The 18954-nt window shown below is 38.7% G+C and overlaps 1 protein-coding gene across 1 annotated transcript in view; it reads right to left on the bottom strand.

Moving 5' to 3' along the window:
- The window catches only part of LOC128663050 (organic cation/carnitine transporter 2), a 295715-nt gene that overhangs the window by 271463 nt on the left and 5298 nt on the right, over window positions 1-18954 (bottom strand). The gene's annotated exons all lie outside the window — the stretch shown is intronic.

Below are 18954 nucleotides of genomic sequence, written 5' to 3'. Positions count from 1 at the left end.
CGGCAGATTAGGGGTTAATAAGTGTAGGTAGGTGGCGGCGACGTTGGGGGGGGCAGATTAGGGGGTATTAAAAATAATATATGTGTTCGGCAATGTTAGAGGCAGTAGATTAGGAGTTCATAGCTATAATGTAGGTGGCGGCGGTGTCCGGTCGGCAGATTAGGGGTTGAAAATTTTTATTAGAGGGTTGGCGATGTGGGGGGGGGCTCGGTTTAGGGGTACATAGGTAGTTTATGGGTGTTAGTGTACTTTGTAGCACAGTAGTTAAGAGCTTTATGTTCCGGCGTTAGCCCATAAAGCTCGTAACTACTGACTTTTTTTTGCGGCTGGAGTCTTGTAGGTAGAGGGTCTGCCGCTCACTTCTTCTAAAACTCCAAATACCAGCGTTAGGCAAATCCCATAGAAAAGATAGGATACGCAATTGACGTAAGGGGATCTGCGGTAGCCTGGAGTTGCGGAAAGAAAGTGAGCGGACCCTTTCCTGTCTGACTCTAAATACCAGCGTTAGATAAAAAGCAGCGTTAGGACCCCTTAACGCTGCTTTTGAAGGCTAACGCAGAACTCTAAATCTAGGCTTATATTTTTCAGCACCTAATTTTACTTGTTTAGACAATAAATTTCTATATTTTTTGAAAACACTAAATATATTGGTGTTCTCTTCTCCATCTTTGTCTAAACTAACATGTAAAGTCTCTCCTAATTCTGCTTTCCACTGCTCATCTAGCACTACAAAGGCCATGATTAATACTCACAATTATTCAAAAATAAACACGTGGTTTCAAAAGGGGACACTTCTGTTGAACAAAAAACACCAAAGATGAAAAGACCAAACAATATAATTCAATATCAGTATTAATATAATATGTTATATATCCATCTCAACCCAAAATTTAAACAGATCTACATGGTATCCACCAATCAAGATCTATAAATCAAAAAAGTACACTGGTTTTATGGGGAGAGGGAACAACGTTATCTTAAATAATTTTAATTAGGTGCAGACCCTGTAGAACATTTATCTGAACTTAAAGAAACAGAAAGAAACACTGGGGGGCAATATCTTGACCCCATATATACATATACACATATACACACACACACACACACATACTGGAAAGGCCCTCCCTGAATGTGTAAGAAAAAAAATAAAAAAGTTTACTTAAATGGTTGTGCATCTATATCCATCTTACACTTATATATAATATATGTATATGTGTGACCACCCCAATACCTACATATACCATAGTGGGCACACTCTTCAACAGCATCAAAAGGTAGATAAACTAAAACAGATAAGACGACAGGATACTGAGCTACGCTTGACAAGACAAGAGGTAAGCTGCACAGTCACCTCACATGTATGTCTGAGTTAATTTATTAAAGCAACATTTTGATTTTGCAGAAGTACTGCATTAACCCCTTCCCGCCCTTAAGACGTTCTATGCCATCCTAACTGCCCTGGGCTTCAGCGCACTTAGGACAGAATAGAACGTACCAGCCCATCATTGAAATCACGCGATCACATGAACCATTGTGTGATTTCACTTCTTACATTAGAACTTTTTCTAATGTATACAAATAAGTCTGGACGGGAAGGGGCTAAAGTATATTCACACCCTTTTAATTACTGCAAGGAAATTTAACACATGATTATGCAAAGTCATTGTCAACACAATAAGGGAAAAAACATTTTTTTACATTACACTGCCCCTTTAATCCCGTATTCAGGTTTGTTGGGCGTGTCTGTACAGTGTGGATATCTCTTCTTTGCCATGGATTTGTTTACATTAGTATTAACTCTCAGTTTATGAGCTTTTTTTCTCTTGCAATAATTCTTGAGAAATAGCTGGGCATCTTATAATGTTATACATTGTGCAAACATGGTTGCCATTTAGGGCTCAAAAGTGTGGGAAGTTTTTTCTTTACAAATTTTATTATTTTCCAAATATTTAAAAAAAAAAAAAAACAACACTAACAAACACAGCAGTTGAAGAAAATGAAACAGTATATTTCTTACAAACACAAAAAAAAAAAAAACATTGAGAAGGCTCATGGGTAGAGGGGAAAAAACTGTACATGCAGGAGATGTGGAGATGTGGAGAGAGAGAGAGAGAGAGAGAGAGAGAGAGAGAGATGTAGAGATGTAGAGATGTAGAGATGTAGAGATGTAGAGATGTAGAGATGTAGAGAGAGAGATGTAGAGAGAGATGTAGAGAGAGAGAGAGAGAGATGTAGAGAGAGAGAGATGTGTAGAGAGAGAGAGAGATGTGTAGAGAGAGAGATGTGTAGAGAGAGAGAGAGATGTGTAGAGAGAGAGATGTGTAGAGAGAGAGAGAGATGTGTAGAGAGAGAGAGAGAGATGTAGAGAGAGAGAGAGAGATGTGTAGAGAGAGAGAGATGTAGAGAGAGAGAGATGTAGAGAGAGAGAGATGTAGAGAGAGAGAGAGAGAGAGAGAGAGAGAGAGAGATGTAGAGAGAGAGAGATGTAGAGAGAGAGAGATGTAGAGAGAGAGAGATGTAGAGAGAGAGAGAGAGAGAGAGAGATGTAGAGAGAGAGAGAGATGTAGAGAGAGAGAGATGTGTAGAGAGAGAGAGAGAGATGTGTAGAGAGAGAGAGAGAGATGTGTAGAGAGAGAGAGAGAGATGTAGAGAGAGAGAGAGAGAGAGAGAGAGAGAGAGAGAGAGAGAGAGAGAGAGAGAGAGAGAGAGAGAGATGTAGAGAGATGTAGAGAGATGTAGAGAGATGTAGAGAGATGTAGAGAGATGTAGAGAGAGATGTAGAGAGAGATGTAGAGAGAGAGAGAGAGAGAGAGAGAGAGAGATGTAGAGAGAGAGAGAGAGAGATGTAGAGAGAGAGAGAGAGAGAGAGAGAGAGATGTAGAGAGAGATGTAGAGAGAGAGAGAGAGAGAGAGAGAGATGTAGAGAGAGAGAGAGAGAGAGAGAGATGTAGAGAGAGAGAGAGAGAGAGAGAGATGTAGAGAGAGAGATGTAGAGAGAGAGATGTAGAGAGAGAGAGAGATGTAGAGAGAGAGAGAGATGTAGAGAGAGATGTAGAGAGAGAGAGAGATGTAGAGAGAGATGTAGAGAGAGAGAGAGAGAGAGAGAGAGAGAGAGATGTAGAGAGAGAGAGAGAGAGAGAGAGATGTAGAGAGAGAGAGAGAGAGAGATGTAGAGAGAGAGAGAGATGTAGAGAGAGAGAGAGAGAGAGAGAGATGTAGAGAGAGAGAGAGAGAGATGTAGAGAGAGAGAGATGTAGAGAGAGAGAGATGTAGAGAGAGAGATGTAGAGAGAGAGATGTAGAGAGAGAGATGTAGAGAGAGAGATGTAGAGAGAGAGATGTAGAGAGAGATGTAGAGAGAGATGTAGAGATGTAGAGAGAGAGAGAGAGAGATGTAGAGATGTAGAGAGAGAGAGAGAGATGTAGAGATGTAGAGAGAGAGAGAGAGATGTAGAGATGTAGAGAGAGAGAGAGAGATGTAGAGAGAGAGAGAGAGATGTAGAGAGAGAGAGAGAGAGAGAGAGAGAGAGAGAGAGAGAGAGAGATGTAGAGATGTAGAGAGAGAGAGAGAGATGTAGAGAGAGAGAGAGAGATGTAGAGAGAGAGAGAGAGATGTAGAGAGAGAGAGAGAGATGTAGAGAGAGAGAGAGAGAGAGAGATGTAGAGAGAGAGAGAGAGAGAGAGAGAGAGAGAGAGAGAGAGATGTAGAGAGAGAGAGAGATGTAGAGAGAGAGAGAGAGAGAGAGAGAGAGAGAGATGTAGAGAGAGAGAGAGAGAGAGAGAGAGAGATGTAGAGAGAGAGAGAGAGATGTAGAGAGAGAGAGAGATGTAGAGAGAGAGAGAGATGTAGAGAGAGATGTAGAGAGATGTAGAGAGAGAGAGAGAGAGATGTAGAGAGAGAGAGAGAGATGTAGAGAGAGAGAGATGTAGAGCGAGAGAGAGAGAGAGAGAGATGTAGAGAGAGAGATGTAGAGAGAGAGAGATGTAGAGAGATGGAGAGAGAGAGAGAGAGAGAGAGAGAGAGAGAGAGAGAGAGAGAGAGAGAGAGATGTAGAGAGATGTAGAGAGAGAGAGAGAGAGAGAGATGTAGAGAGAGATGTAGAGCGAGAGAGATGTAGAGAGAGAGAGAGAGAGAGAGAGAGAGAGAGAGAGAGAGAGAGAGAGAGATGTAGAGCGAGAGAGAGAGCGAGAGAGAGAGCGAGATGTAGAGAGAGAGAGATGTAGAGAGAGAGAGATGTAGAGAGAGAGAGAGATGTAGAGCGAGAGAGATGTAGAGCGAGAGAGATGTAGAGCGAGAGAGATGTAGAGCGAGAGAGATGTAGAGCGAGAGAGATGTAGAGCGAGAGAGATGTAGAGCGAGAGAGATGTAGAGCGAGAGAGATGTAGAGCGAGAGAGATGTAGAGCGAGAGAGATGTAGAGCGAGAGAGATGTAGAGCGAGAGAGATGTAGAGCGAGAGAGATGTAGAGCGAGAGAGATGTAGAGCGAGAGAGATGTAGAGCGAGAGAGATGTAGAGCGAGAGAGATGTAGAGCGAGAGAGATGTAGAGCGAGAGAGATGTAGAGATGTAGAGATGTAGAGATGTAGAGATGTAGAGATGTAGAGATGTAGAGATGTAGAGATGTAGAGATGTAGAGATGTAGAGATGTAGAGAGAGAGAGAAGCTGCCAAGATGCCACCAGTTTGGCCATATTTCAGAGCTGCAACATCACTGGAGTGCCCAAAAGCACAAGGTGTGCAATACTCAGAGACATGGCCAAGGTAAGAAAGGCTGAAAGACGACCACCACTGAACAAGACACACAAGCTGAAACGTCAAGACTTGGCCAAGAAATATCTCAAGACTGATTTTTCTAAGGTTTTATGGACTGATGAAATGAGAGTGAGTCTTGATGGGCCAGATGGATGGGCCCGTGGCTGGATTGGTAAAGGGCAGAGAGCTCCAGTCCGACTCAGACGCCAGCAAGGTGGAGGTTGAGTACTGGTATCATCAAAGATGAGCTTGTGGGGCCTTTTCGGGTTGAGGATGGAGTCAAGCTCAACTCCCAGTCCTACTGCCAGTTTCTGGAAGACACCTTCTTCAAGCAGTGGTACAGGAAGAAGTCTGCATCCTTCAAGAAAAACATGATTTTCATGCAGGACAATGCTCCATCACACGAGTACAAGTACTCCACAGCGTGGCTGGCAAGAAAGGGTATAAAAGAAGAAAATCTAATGACATGGCCTCCTTGTTCACCTGATCTGAACCCCATTGAGAACCTGTGGTCCATCATCAAATGTGAGATTTACAAGGAGGGAAAACAGTACACCTCTCTGAACAGTGTCTGGGAGGCTGTGGTTGCTGCTGCACGCAATTTTGATGGTGAACAGATCAAAACACTGACAGAATCCATGGATGGCAGGCTTTTGAGTGTCCTTGCAAAGAAAGGTGGCTATATTGGTCACTGATTTGTTTTTGAATGTCAGAAATGTATATTTGTGAATGTTGAGATGTTATATTGGTTTCACTGGTAAAAATAAATAATTGAAATGGGTATATATTTGTTTTTTGTTAAGTTGCCTAATAATTATGCACAGTAATAGTCACCTGCACACAGAGATATCCCCCTAAAATAGCTATAACTAAAAACAAACTAAAAACTACTTCCAAAACTATTCAGCTTTGATATTAATGAGTTTTTTGGGTTCATTGAGAACATGGTTGTTGTTCAATAATAAAATTAATCCTCAAAAATACAACTTGCCTAATAATTCTGCACTCCCTGTATAGATGATAGAGAGAATTAAAAAAAAAAAAATCACACACACTGTACAATTTTAGGTTAAAAAAACAAAGAAAAAACATGGCTACCATATAATACTTCAGACTAACGCACACTAGCTATCTAGTTATGCCATTCAACAAGAAAGAATACATTTGATAAAGATAAATGTAATAATACACCTTATGGCCAATAGTATGAGGACAAAACACTATCACACCAATATCTTGGACATGCCATTCCAAAACCATGGGAATTAATATAATGTTGCCTGCTCTTTGTGGCTATAAAAGCCGCACCTCTTCTGAGAAGGATTTCCACAAGATTTTGGAGTGTGCCTGTGGGAATGTGTGCACATTCAGATAATAGAGCATTGGCTTCCTAATGATGTTCCAATTCTTCCCAAAGGTGTTCACTAGCGTTGAGGTCAGTGCAGGCCACTCCAGTTCCTTCACACTAAACTCGTCAAACCACATCTTCATGGACATCCCTTTGTGCACAGGGGCACAGTTATGCTGGATTAGAAAAAGGCATTCCCCAAACTGTAGCCACAAAGTTGGAAGCACCCGATTGTCTAAAATGTCTTTGTTTCCTATAGCATTAAGATGGCCCTTCATTGGAACTAAGGGGCCTAATACAAACCCTAAAAAACTGGCCTAGACCATTACGACTCCTCCACCAAAGTTTACAGTAGGTACTATGTATTCCATCAGACTGCCAGATGGTGAAGCGTGATTAATCACTCCAGATAACACGTTTCCACTCCTCCAGTGGGGGAATGGTTTACACCACTCTAGCTGATGCTTGGCATTGCACAAGTTGATGTGAGGTTTGTGTACACAGTCTGTTTTATTGTTGTAACACAAAAAGCATTAAGCAGTGGTTATACTTAAAGGGATATGAAACCCAAACATTTAACTTTTGCAATTCTGACAGAGCAGAGTTTTACAAACACTATGATTGACTATTGAAACAAATAAAGGGGACTTTCATTCATGAAGTATAAGATACTTCATGAAGAAAGCTCCATTATTTGTTTCAAATCGATCGCCGTTCTTAGCTGCTACAGCAAAAAAAATTTTGCTAAGAGGTGACATTTTCACCTCTTAGCCAATAGCTGTGCGGTAAATCCGGCTCCCAAGGGCGTCAAGCCGTATTTACAGCACGGCTATTGGCTAAGAGGTAATAACGTCACCTCTTAGGAAACAATTTTTTTTGCCGTGGGCTGCCTGAGCAGCTAAGAATGGCGATTGATTGAAATAAAGGAGCTTTCTACATGAAGTATCTTGTACTTCATGAATGAAAGTCCCCTTTATTTGTTTCAATAGTAAATCCTAGCGTTTGTAAAACGCTAGGATTGACTTTCACTTGAAGTCCCTGCTTTGCAACAAAAGATACCAAAATAACAAATATCCGATAATGAAGTAAATTAGAAATTTGTTTAAAATTGCATGCTCTGGCATATGGTTTTTCCTGCAAGACACGTTATACAATTTAAAAAGTGTCATTTTCTTCATACCTGACTAACGCTTCTTACCATATATATATGTTATGGAGACCTCCTTCAACTTCCTAGAAGAGCTACGAAGCCTACTTGCCTCCCACCATGCTGCCCTGGAGGACAAGCTTTATCCAGTACCCAACCGCAGCGGCGTCTACTTAGCCCAATCATCCCACCAGCCTGCAATACATGTTAGGGAGGGCGGGAGTGATATCGCTCTGGGGCCCCGGCGTTCACTCCCAGTCCTTACCATACCAGTGGGGGACCGAAATTCTGAAGCCGCAGCAAAGACGCACTTGGACATGGTATGTGCAACAGGAGAAACGACAGAGTTAAAGAGCTCTAACAGCCCGCTACAAACCTATACCGATACTCTAGAGGTGATTCAGCCTGGCGCTCTGCTGTGTAGAGGAGACGATATGCCCAGTTCTCTGACGCTCCCATATTGGAGAAGGGATTACAGTTATGGAGGTTGGGAGCTGTATGCTGAATATTCTCCTTCAACATTGACAGCATCAGGTGCGCCCCTCCGGGACGCAAAGCGGCTCCAGCAGGCTCTGTTCGAGATCTATGTGTCTCTTCTTGTCACTCAGCTGCCTCATAAGTGGGACCCGGGTGGCCTGTTTGCCCTCCGTATTTGGGACTCAGGGTCCATTCTGTGAAAACCTGCTGATTGCCTTATTAAACTGAACTCACAAGACAGGTAGGATGGGACTCTCTGACATTTATAGTAGGACTCTGGAAGTGTCTTTTTAAGAATTGAGATAGAGCTCAGCTGGACTTTCTCGTGCACAGAGATGAACTCACTATTGGGTTACTTAAAATCACCATCCTGGCTCTTAACCCCCCTCATTGGTAAACCACTGAACAAGCATATATTGACTCTCTGCAAAATGTTTAAAGCTTATTTAATTATGTAAAGGACAGTTTGCATCTTTCATATAAGTACTTCTAGCCATACACCACTTGGACTCTAACCATTCTCACTAAGATTTTAACTTTTATTATACTATAAGTAGTGTTCACATGCACTGTCCTTAAGCTCTCACCATGTACCCTAGATAGAGGTTCCCTTGACAGGGGGACTTATATGATCTTACTGTTCACTGTTTAATGACAATTAATATATGTTACTGTGTTTTATTAATGCTAGGCGGAGTTATATATTACCCCATATGTAGACCAAAAGTTTTGTGCAGGCTGGCCCTGCTCTTGCATTACTTCCTACAATATTCTATACATTACCATGCAGGACTATTTTCAGTGAGAAGAAACTTTCTTGTTTTATAGGCAGTTTAAGCTTTGTAAACTTTACCAGTTCTGTTCTTTATGTTTTATGCCTGTATTAGCCCTATTTGTATTGTGGTCAGCAAAAGTTTCGGTCTTAGTTTTTGTGCTAGCTTACTTCTCAAGACAGAGATTTCGGTTTTATAACATGTGTTATTCAGCCTAAGCATTACAGACCATATATTAACTAGTTTTTTATTTTTTTATATAATGCACAGGAATTGATGACCACCCACTTTATTGCTGTAGCCTATTCTCTATCCCAATATTCCTGCTGTTATAACTAGAGTTAGTTCCTTATTATTGCCTACTAACTCACTTAGTCTCTTGTTTTTAGATAAGACAATATTAGAGCCACAGCATCCTGTCTCATCTATAATTACTCTTTGTGCACTTTGAGGATCATTTCCCCCCAGAGGTAGAAGGCACATCTCATCCCGCACAATATGGCAGTAGCAATGTCCTTCCATAGCTCCTTAGAGAAATAATATCATGAGGTTTACCTTTCCTAGTTCATAAATGTCTGCATCGGCTCTTTAGTTGCACTTCCCATCCTATGAGGATTTCTCCTAATCATTCTTTTAACCTTGTAATAGCGAGTTTCATAGTATTACATATTTCTTAACGACAGGTATGTGGGCCAAAATATTTTGTGTCTTTCCTATTCATAGAGACCTATACTCAAAAAAAAAAAAAAAGAAGAGGTTTTTCAATAAGGGTCCATGAGTGGCCCTCTCAAATTCATGCTCACCTACTTTATACTCTGGTTATGGAAACCCCATGTGGCCCAAAAGTGGCTGCTTACATCATATAGTGGGTGTTCAGTTAACATGGCATTTATTGTGTTTTATGAGAAAGTGATTTGTCATTCAATTATATTGTTTATTTGACATGTGTTTGCAGCTTATACGATAATAATCTTTTGTTCCTTATATTGTGTATTGGCAAATACTAATTGTTTGTTTTGACAAAAAAAACTCAATAAAAATATTAAAAAAAAAAAAAAAAAAAAAAAATTGCATGCTCTATCTGAATCATGAAAGTCTAGCTGCACTCAGTTTAGTGCCCATGTTCAAGTAGAGGACTTTTGCTGCAAACATCATGCAATAGAACTTAAGTTCTATAATGTCTGCTAAAGTATCTCACTTAAAGGGACAGTCAAGTCTAAAAAAAAAAACGTTAATGATTTAAATAGGGCATGTAATTTTAAACAACTTCCCAATTTACTTGTATCACCAATTTTGCTTTGTTCTCTTGGTATTCTTAGTTGAAACTAGGAAGTGCATATGCTAATTTCTTAGACCTTGAAGACTGCCTCTAATCTGAATGCATTTGACCACTAGAGGGCGTTAGTTCATGTGTGTCATATAGATAACATTGAGCTCATGCATGTGAAGTGACCTAGGAGTGAGCACTGATTGGCTAAAATGCAAGTCTGTCAAAAGAACTGAAATAAGGGGGCAGTCAGCAGAAGCTTAGATACAAGGTAATTACAGAGGTAAAATGTGTATTATTTTAACTGTTGGTTATGCAAAACTGGGAAATGGATAATAAAGGGATTATCTTTCTTTTTTAAACAACAACAATTCTGGTGTTGACTGTCCCTTTAAAGGCAGCGGCTATATTCAGAAGTCGTAATTTTGCAAGAAAACAAGTTGTTTGCTGTTTTAACACAATCGGTTTATTTTTACTTTAAAAACATATATTATTTTTTACTATAGGAGCACTCATTCATATCTCTAACACTTTATTTCCTTTTAACTACCCTGTATTTTAAGATATAGGGGTCGATCCGATATAGATCGTAGTTTGCGGCGCAAGCGAGGGAACCGGCGTCGCCCGCAGTTTCAGCTCGCAACTCGAGCTATCCTATATAAGTCGCCGTCAGATGCTAACGTGCCGTAAGTCTGACAAACCAGCGATGTCCAGAAATCTGCGCAAGTACAAATTTCTGGCGTCTCCAGTGACTTGCGGCACGTTAGAAACTGCCAGCGCCTATAAAACCTGACTAAAGTCTAAAACAGAAACAGGTATCGCAACAGTGTAGTAATAATATGGAAGAGAGATATGCAGGTAAAAACGTAATTTAATACATGTTACAAAGCGTACATACAAAATTTCAGGCACAGCAAACAAACCCCGCTGACGCGTTTCCCGCTTCACAAGCGGTTCATCAGAGCTGGGAAAGAAGTGTCATAGGCAGCTGTTAAATCTCAGGTAACAAATCTGAATAGCTAATTAGCAGACAGAAGTCTCACCTCTGACCTAACCTTTTACACTCCATATACTTCTAAGCATTAACTTTCTTGCAGCAACATAAGAAATGTTACAATATCATTATAAACATCACATAATAACATTACAAGTTAAGACTAAATAGAACACCTCTATTAAAATGAGTTAAATCAAAGTAAAGAATATCGGAACCCTGAAAACAAAATGTTAAGCGAAAATTGTTACATTTAAATCACATGTTACACATTAAAGTAGCCAAAAAGATATAAAAGTTAAATGCAAACTTAATTATATTACGGCAAATGTGGATACATGTCATAATGTTACAACTTAGCAAAAATAAGGAGAGAAAACACATTGAACTAATCTTAATAGTAAAAGATCAATCTTTGTATAGTAGTTACTATATTAAATGGACATATTCATAGAACTAAGCATCTATAAATAATTTGATGTCACTAATTTTATTTATTCCTAGTGGGGAACCCGTTTTGAGGGTATAGATCCAATAAATTTCTCTTTTGCTCAAGATCTTATATCTATCACCTCCTCTGATGTTAGTTTTAACCTGTTCAATACCTTGAAACCGAAAATACCTGAATTTATCAATATGTTCAAAAAAATGCTTGGCCACTGGAGTTTTGGGTACCTCCGCCTCTAGGGACAAAAGATGTTCCCGAATCCTGTCCTTTAAGCCCCTAGAGGTAAGACCTACATATTGAAAATTACAGTGTAAACAGGTGATAAGGTAGACAACAAAGTTTGAACTGCAATTAATACGTCCCTGAATATTGTATATTTTTCTAGTGTTCGTGGACTGAAAAGTGTCTCCTACCATAGCAAAATCACAACTTTTACATGGCCTCACACCACACTTGTTTGGAAAGCCAATTGTTGGTTTTACCTGTCTGTATAGTTGCTTTAGTATTGGAGTGTGAACCTGAGTTTTTGTTTATTCTATCACCTATGGTATCTGACCTATAGGAGATAAACTTGCAATTTTTCGACAGATATCTCAAATCATCATCCATATCTAAAAGGGGTAACCTTCTCTTGATAATATTACATACAGCATGATATTGATTGCTGTATTTGGTTATAAAGTTAACAACATTACTACTCTGATTTCTGGCATTGTATCTAGTTTTTTGTTTATCCTTGAGTAATTTACTTCTGTGAAAGCCAGACACCAAAGTAGCAATATCATTTAACTCTCTTACATTATAACCTCTTTCTACCAAACGTGAAGTCAAATTTCCAGCATGTTTCCAATACATATCCAAAGAGCTACAATTACGCATTAACCTAATGTACTGTCCTTTAGGGATCCCCTTTTTCAGATGTCTGGGATGTGATGAATCTGCTCTGAGAATAGTATTCCCGGATATTTCTTTCCTATAAACTTCAGTGATAATTGATTCATCTTTGTGTCCTATCAGTACATCTAGATATGGTATATTATCTCTAGATGCATTATAAGTGAAACTTAAGTTTTTGTCATTTAAGTTAAGATCATCAACAAAGTACTTCAAATTACTTTCTTCACCTCCCCAAATTATCAAAATATCATCGATATATCTGGTATATAACTTAATATTATCTTTATAAGAGTTCTCATTTCCAAAGATCTTTCTGGTTTCAAAATCAGCTAGATATAAATTGGCATACGAGGGGGCAAATTTTGCCCCCATCGCTGTCCCTCTAAGTTGCAGATAGAACTCACCATTATACATAAAGTAGTTATGGTGTAGTAAAAATGAGATAGCTTCCAATATAAAATCAATTAATCTGTCATCATACCCAGAATATCTGACAAGCATTCTCTGTACAGCTTTTAAAACTTGCTCATGCGGTATGCACGAATATAAAGAAACTGCATCTATTGTGGAAAAAACATAATCCTCCTTCCATTCAAACTGTTGTATGGATCTAAGTAAATGTTTAGTGTCTCTCAAAAACCCAGGTAATGATTGAACTATTGGCTGTAGCTGTGCGTCTACCCATTGGCCCAATCTCTCCCCCAGGGAGCCAATCGCTGAAATTATTGGTCTCCCTGGGGGATTGACTAGAGACTTATGTATTTTAGGTAAGTATTTAAACACTGGTACTCTCGGATGTTCAACAAAAATTGAGTCAGCTATCTTACCTGTGAATACTGCATTTTCTATTCCTAAATCCAATAGATGTTCTAGCTCTCTTTGAAATTTAATGGTAGGATTAAAGGTGAGTTTTTTGTATGTTTCAACATCTAAAACACCCGCACTGTCTAACATGCCTCCCTAACATAGCCCGACACGTCTAACCCTCTATCCGCTATCCCCCCTCACTAGCCTAACAATAAAATATGTATTAACCCCTAAACCGCCGCTCGAGGAGCCCGCCGCTACCTATTAAAGTTATTAACCCCTAAACCGCCGCCAGCTATATTAAATCTATAACCCCCTAAAGTGAGCCCCTAACACCGCCGCCATCTACCTTACCTACCCCCTAAAGTGAGCCCCTACCCCGCCGCTATTTTAAAATTATTAACCCCTAATCTAATCCCCCTACCCCGCCGCCATCTATATTAAATTATTTAACCCCTAAAATACTAAACTATCCCTACCACTAAACCTAAGTCTAACCCTACAAATAGCCCTGAAAAGGGCTTTTTGCGTGGCATTGCCCCAAAGTAACAGCTCTTTTGCCAGCCCTTAAAAGGGCTTTTGGCGGGGCTTTGTCACAAAGTAAACTGCTCTTTTGCCTACAATCTACATCCCCCTACACCGCGGCCGCCTATAATAAATGTATTAACCCCTAATCTAATCCCCCTACACCGCCGCCAGCTATATTAACCCTAATTATATTAGGGTTAATATAGTTATATTATATATATTAACTATATTAACCCTAATTATATTAGGGTTCATATAGTTAATATCATTATTATAATTATATATATATTAAGTATAATAACCCTATCTAACTCTAACATCCTAACTAAACTCTTATTAAAATAAATCTAATATTAATATTATTAATTAAAATATTCCTATTTAAATCTAAATACTTACCTATAAAATAAACCCTAAGATAGCTACAATATAATTAATAATTACATTATAGCTATGTTAGGGTTTATATTTATTTTACAGGTAAATTGTTAATTATTTTAACTAGGTCTAATAGCTATTAAATAGTTATGAACTATTTAATATCTACCTAGTTAAAATAATTACCCAATTACCTGTAAAATAAATCCTAACCTAAGTTACAAATACACCTACACTATCAATAAATTAAATAAACTACAAATATCTATCTAAAAATACAATTAAATAAACTAAACTACAAAAAAAAAAAACACTAAATTACAAAAAATAAAAAAAAGATTACAAGATTTTTAAGCTAATTACACCTATTCTAAGCCCCCTAATAAAATAATAAAGCCCCCCCAATCGGATTGAACTTGAATCTGATTGGCTGATTCAATCAGCCAATCAGATTTTTCTAACTTAATTCCGATTGGCTGATAGAATCCTATCAGCCAATCGGAATTCGGCGGACGCCATCTTGGATGACGTCATTTAAAAAAGGTACCTCATTCGTCGTTCAGTCGTCGGCCGGGATGGATGCTCCGCGGTGGCGGAGCGAAGAAAGAAGATGCCGCTTCATGGAAGATGTTGCCGGAAGGAAGAAGACTTTGCTGCCGCTTGGAGGAAGACGTCGCCGGAGGAAGAATTCTTCTTTGCCGCTTGGAGGAAGACATCGCCCGGATCGGATTAGGAGTTCGGCCCGGTGTGGTGAACACAAGGTAGGGAGATCTTCAGGGGGGTAGTGTTAGGCTTTTTTAAGGAGGGTTTGGGTGGGTTTAGAATAGCGGTATGTGGGTGGTGGGTTGTAATGGGGGGGGGGTATTGTATATGTTTTTAAATGCAAAAGAGCTGAATTCTTTGGGGCATGCCCCCACAAAAGGCCCTTTTAAGGGCTGGTAAGGTAAAGAGCTTTGAACTTGTTTTAATTTAGAATAGGGCAGGGAATTTTTTTTATTTTGGGGGGCTTTATTATTTTATTAGGGGGCTTAGAATAGGTGTAATTAGCTTAAAAATCTTGTAATATTTTTTTTATTTTTTGTAATTTAGTGTTTTTTTTTTTTTTGTAATTTAGTTTAGTTTATTTAATTGTATTTTTAGATAGATATTTGTAGTTTATTTAATTTATTGATAGTGTAGGTGTATTTGTAACTTAGGTTAGGATTTATTTTACAGGTAATTGGGTAATTATTTTAACTAGGTAGATATTAAATAGTTCATAACTATTTAATAGCTATTAGACCTAGTTAAAATAATTAACAATTTACCTGTAAAATAAATATTAACCCTAACATAGCTACAATGTAATTATTAATTATATTGTAGCTATCTTAGGGTTTATTTTATAGGTAAGTATTTAGATTTAAATAGGAATATTTTAGTTTATAATATGAATTAGATTAATTTAATATAAATTTAGTTAGGGGTGTTAGGGTTAGATAGAGTTAATATAGTTAATATAAATACTATAGTAACTATATTAACCCGAATATAATTAGGGTTAATATAGTTAATATATATAATGTAATACCTATATTAACTATAATATACTTAGGGTTAATATAGATAATATAGCTGGCGGCGGGGTAGGTAGATTAAATTAGGGGTTAATCATTTTAATAGAGATGGCGGTGTAAGGGGCTTACATTAGGGGTTAATAATATTAATATAGCTGGCGGCGGTATAGGGGGATTAGATTAGGGGTTAATAATTTTTATATAGGTGGCGGCGGTGTAAGGGGTCAGATTAGGGGATAGATAAGTTAGATGGCGGCGGTTTTAGGGGCTCACAGTAGGGGGTTAGTTTATGTAGATGGCGGCGGGGTCCGGGAGCGGCGGTTTTAGGGGTTAATAACTTTATTAGGGATTTCGGGGGGGGGGGATCGCGGTTGACAGGTAGATAGACATTGCGCATGCGTTAGGTGTTAGGTTTCTTTTCTAGTTAGTTTAGGGAGTTACGGGGCTCCAATAGTCAGCGTAAGGCTTCTTACGGCTGCTTTTTGTGGCGAGGTGAAAATGGAGTAAGATTTCTCCATTTTCGCCACGTAAGTCCTTACGCTGCATATTGGATACCAAACTGCGCTGGTTTGGTATACCTGCCTATGGCCCAAAAAACTGCGGGCGACGGCAGAAATATACGCGCGTAACTTCTAGGTTACGCCGTATATGTGATACCAAACCAGCGTAAATATTGGCGTCGCCGGCTTTTGCGGGCGACGATTTTTATCGGATCGACCCCATAATCTGTAAATTCCATCACACTGGTCAATATTACTTCAGACCTTATACAAAACTCAGGAAAGCTTATCTTCTTCAAATGCATAGATAGTCCAATAAAAAGTATCACTACTTAAAGGATTACTTTCTGTTATAATTTTTAAGCTAAACAACTAACATATTAAAGTTAACAAACATTAATTAAAACCTACTGACCTATATTTTCTCCAAAACGAAGTTTCATAACGTTCTAAAAGTTATATCTTTTATTCGCCGATGATGTCACGTTATCCTGCCCACTATTTTCAGCACTGAGTGTTCAAAATACTTAAACCAATAACTTTGTGTTTAAAGCGCCATTTTGAAACCTAGGTATTGTAAACGGATTGGTACAGAGCAAAGGATACCCACTGAGTGGGTTTGGAAAACAATTAAATTTGCAGACAAGATTTCTGATATACGGTAGAGATATGTTAATGAAATGCTATTGATAAAAAGCGTATTTGGGGTAGTTAGTTAGTAACAGGCATAGAAAATATTTACTTACAGTGGTCCTTTAAAGGGACAGTCTAGTCATAATTAAACTTTTATGATTCAGATAGAGCATGCAATTTTAAACAACTTTCCAATTTACTTTTATCATCAAATTTGCTTTGTTCCCTTGGTGGTATTTTTGTAAAACTAAGCCTAGCTAGGCTCAAACTGATTTCTAAACCGTTGAAAACCGCCTCTTAGCTCAGAGCAGTTTAAACGTTTCCACAGTTAGACAGTACTAGTTCATGTGTGTCATATAGATAACATTGTGCTCACTCCCATGGAGTTATTTAGGAGTCTGTACTAATTGGCTAAACTGCATGTCTGTCAAAAGCACTGAGATAAGGGGGCAGTCTGCAAAGGCTTAGATACAAGGTAATCACAGAGGTAAAACATATATTAATATAACCGTGTTGGTTGTGCAAAACTGGTGAATGAGTAAAAATGGGATTATCTATCTTTTTAAACAATACAAATTCTGGTGTAGACTGTCCCTTTAATGCTCTACTCTTGTTTTTATGATAGAGAGACAGAGAGAGATAGATGCAAAATATGTCTATAAATCTGTTAATTACAGTGCTGAATTTATCCCCCCATTTAATTTGTGTGAGGTTCATAATTGCTTAAATCACATTTTTACAACAGACTCATGTTTTTATCCAATATCTGAGGGCTTTTCTATTTGGTATTCTACATTTAAAATGCAAAACCTGAAGTTTAAACACATCTTTGCATTGCCGCATATACAGTGCATTAGTAATGATTGTAAGATGCAGATGAATATCTGCAGTCCCTTTGCAAATGAAAGCGCCACATTGATACAAATCATTGATCGTATAAAGTTCAATCTCTTAACTAGAGAACTCATTATTCCTGCAGAGTAACGCTTAGAAAGCAGATTAGTGATCCAACGCATGAAAACGTGAAAGTAGGTGAAAGGGTAACTGACCTTTGGTCCACATATGATAAGAATGACATAAATCGCAATGTCACAAAATTCTAATGGCTAATTAATATAAAACGTAGTTGCAGGCCGGGAAAAAACGTATATAGGATTAGGTAACAGTTCCAAAAAGTAAAAACATTTTAGAAGACCCATTTACCTGTATTTGTCAGACCTATAATATACCTGCTGCCTCTTGATATTAATGCTATAAAATATTTCTGTTCATGCTGGGTTTACATTGCATAACATAAATCACATAGGGGCTGATTTATCAATATCTGGCGGACATGATCCACTGAAGCGGATCATGTCCGCCAGACATCGCTGAATGCCTTGCACAAGCAGTTCTGGTGAACTGCTTGTGCAATGTCGCTCCCTGCAGATTTGGGGCCAATCGGCCGCTAGCAGGGGGTGTCAAGCTACCCGATCGTACACAATCGGGCGGATTGCTGTCCGCCACGTCAGAGGAGGCATACGAGTTAAGGAGCCTTCTTAACTCCTGTTTCCGTGCGGAAACAGATGCACTGGGGCCAATTGACTGTTTGATAAATTGGCCCATTAGTCTTAAACATAACCCATTCGCATTGGTCAGCCATCACAGCATCTTTACAGTACCATGCAAAAGTGTTTTGTGTGAAATTGTACCTGAAAACACTTAATAACAGAATAAAAGACATTAAAGTAATGAGCATTTTTCTCTGGATAAAGTACCCACTCTGAATAAGGAACATTGATCAGGCTGAAGGAAAGCTGTGTCAGTGAAGAAGTATTCTATAGCCATAAGAGATAAAGTACTCAAAACAGTATCAGTTAGAAAAAGGGTAAAAAAAAAAAAAGTAAAAAATGTATTAATCTGAGCATTGCTGGATAAATTGTCTTGAAGTGGAAGATACATCACACCACCCAGACATTGCCAATAAAGGTCAGTAACCAAGCAAGGAGGAAAACCGAGAGGAGGCCATCACATCTATAGATGTCAGTGCCTGAGACTGAAGTTAACGTGCACCTGTCAACAGCTCTGCATCAAATTGCCCTGTGGCACGAAATAAGCCACTACTCAAAACCAGTCATATGAAAGCACATCTGAAGGCTGCTGAAAATAGGAGACTGACAAGGCTAAGCTATTGGAAAATGTTTTACAGCCAAAATGATGTGTGTGGCACAGACAAAACATTGCCCATAGCTCAGCAAACACTATATACGTGATTTTCATAAGCAGGGCCTATAAATCTTGTGAGAATAGAAGGAAGAATGGATGAAGCAAAATATAGAGCAATACTGCAGTGGAACCTTTTACAGTCTACTAAAAATTAGAAGTTCTTCTCCTATGCACAAGCAGGTCCGGAATGGTTCAACAACAAATATGTTAATATCTTTTACTGAGGAGACAGTGGGGGTGGGAGGA

This window comes from Bombina bombina, chromosome 6, assembly GCF_027579735.1.
Source record: "Bombina bombina isolate aBomBom1 chromosome 6, aBomBom1.pri, whole genome shotgun sequence".
In the NCBI taxonomy this organism is placed as follows: Eukaryota; Metazoa; Chordata; class Amphibia; order Anura; family Bombinatoridae; genus Bombina; species Bombina bombina.
The sequence above is the reverse complement of the archived record's forward strand: the minus strand, read 5'-3'. Positions and strand labels throughout refer to the sequence as shown.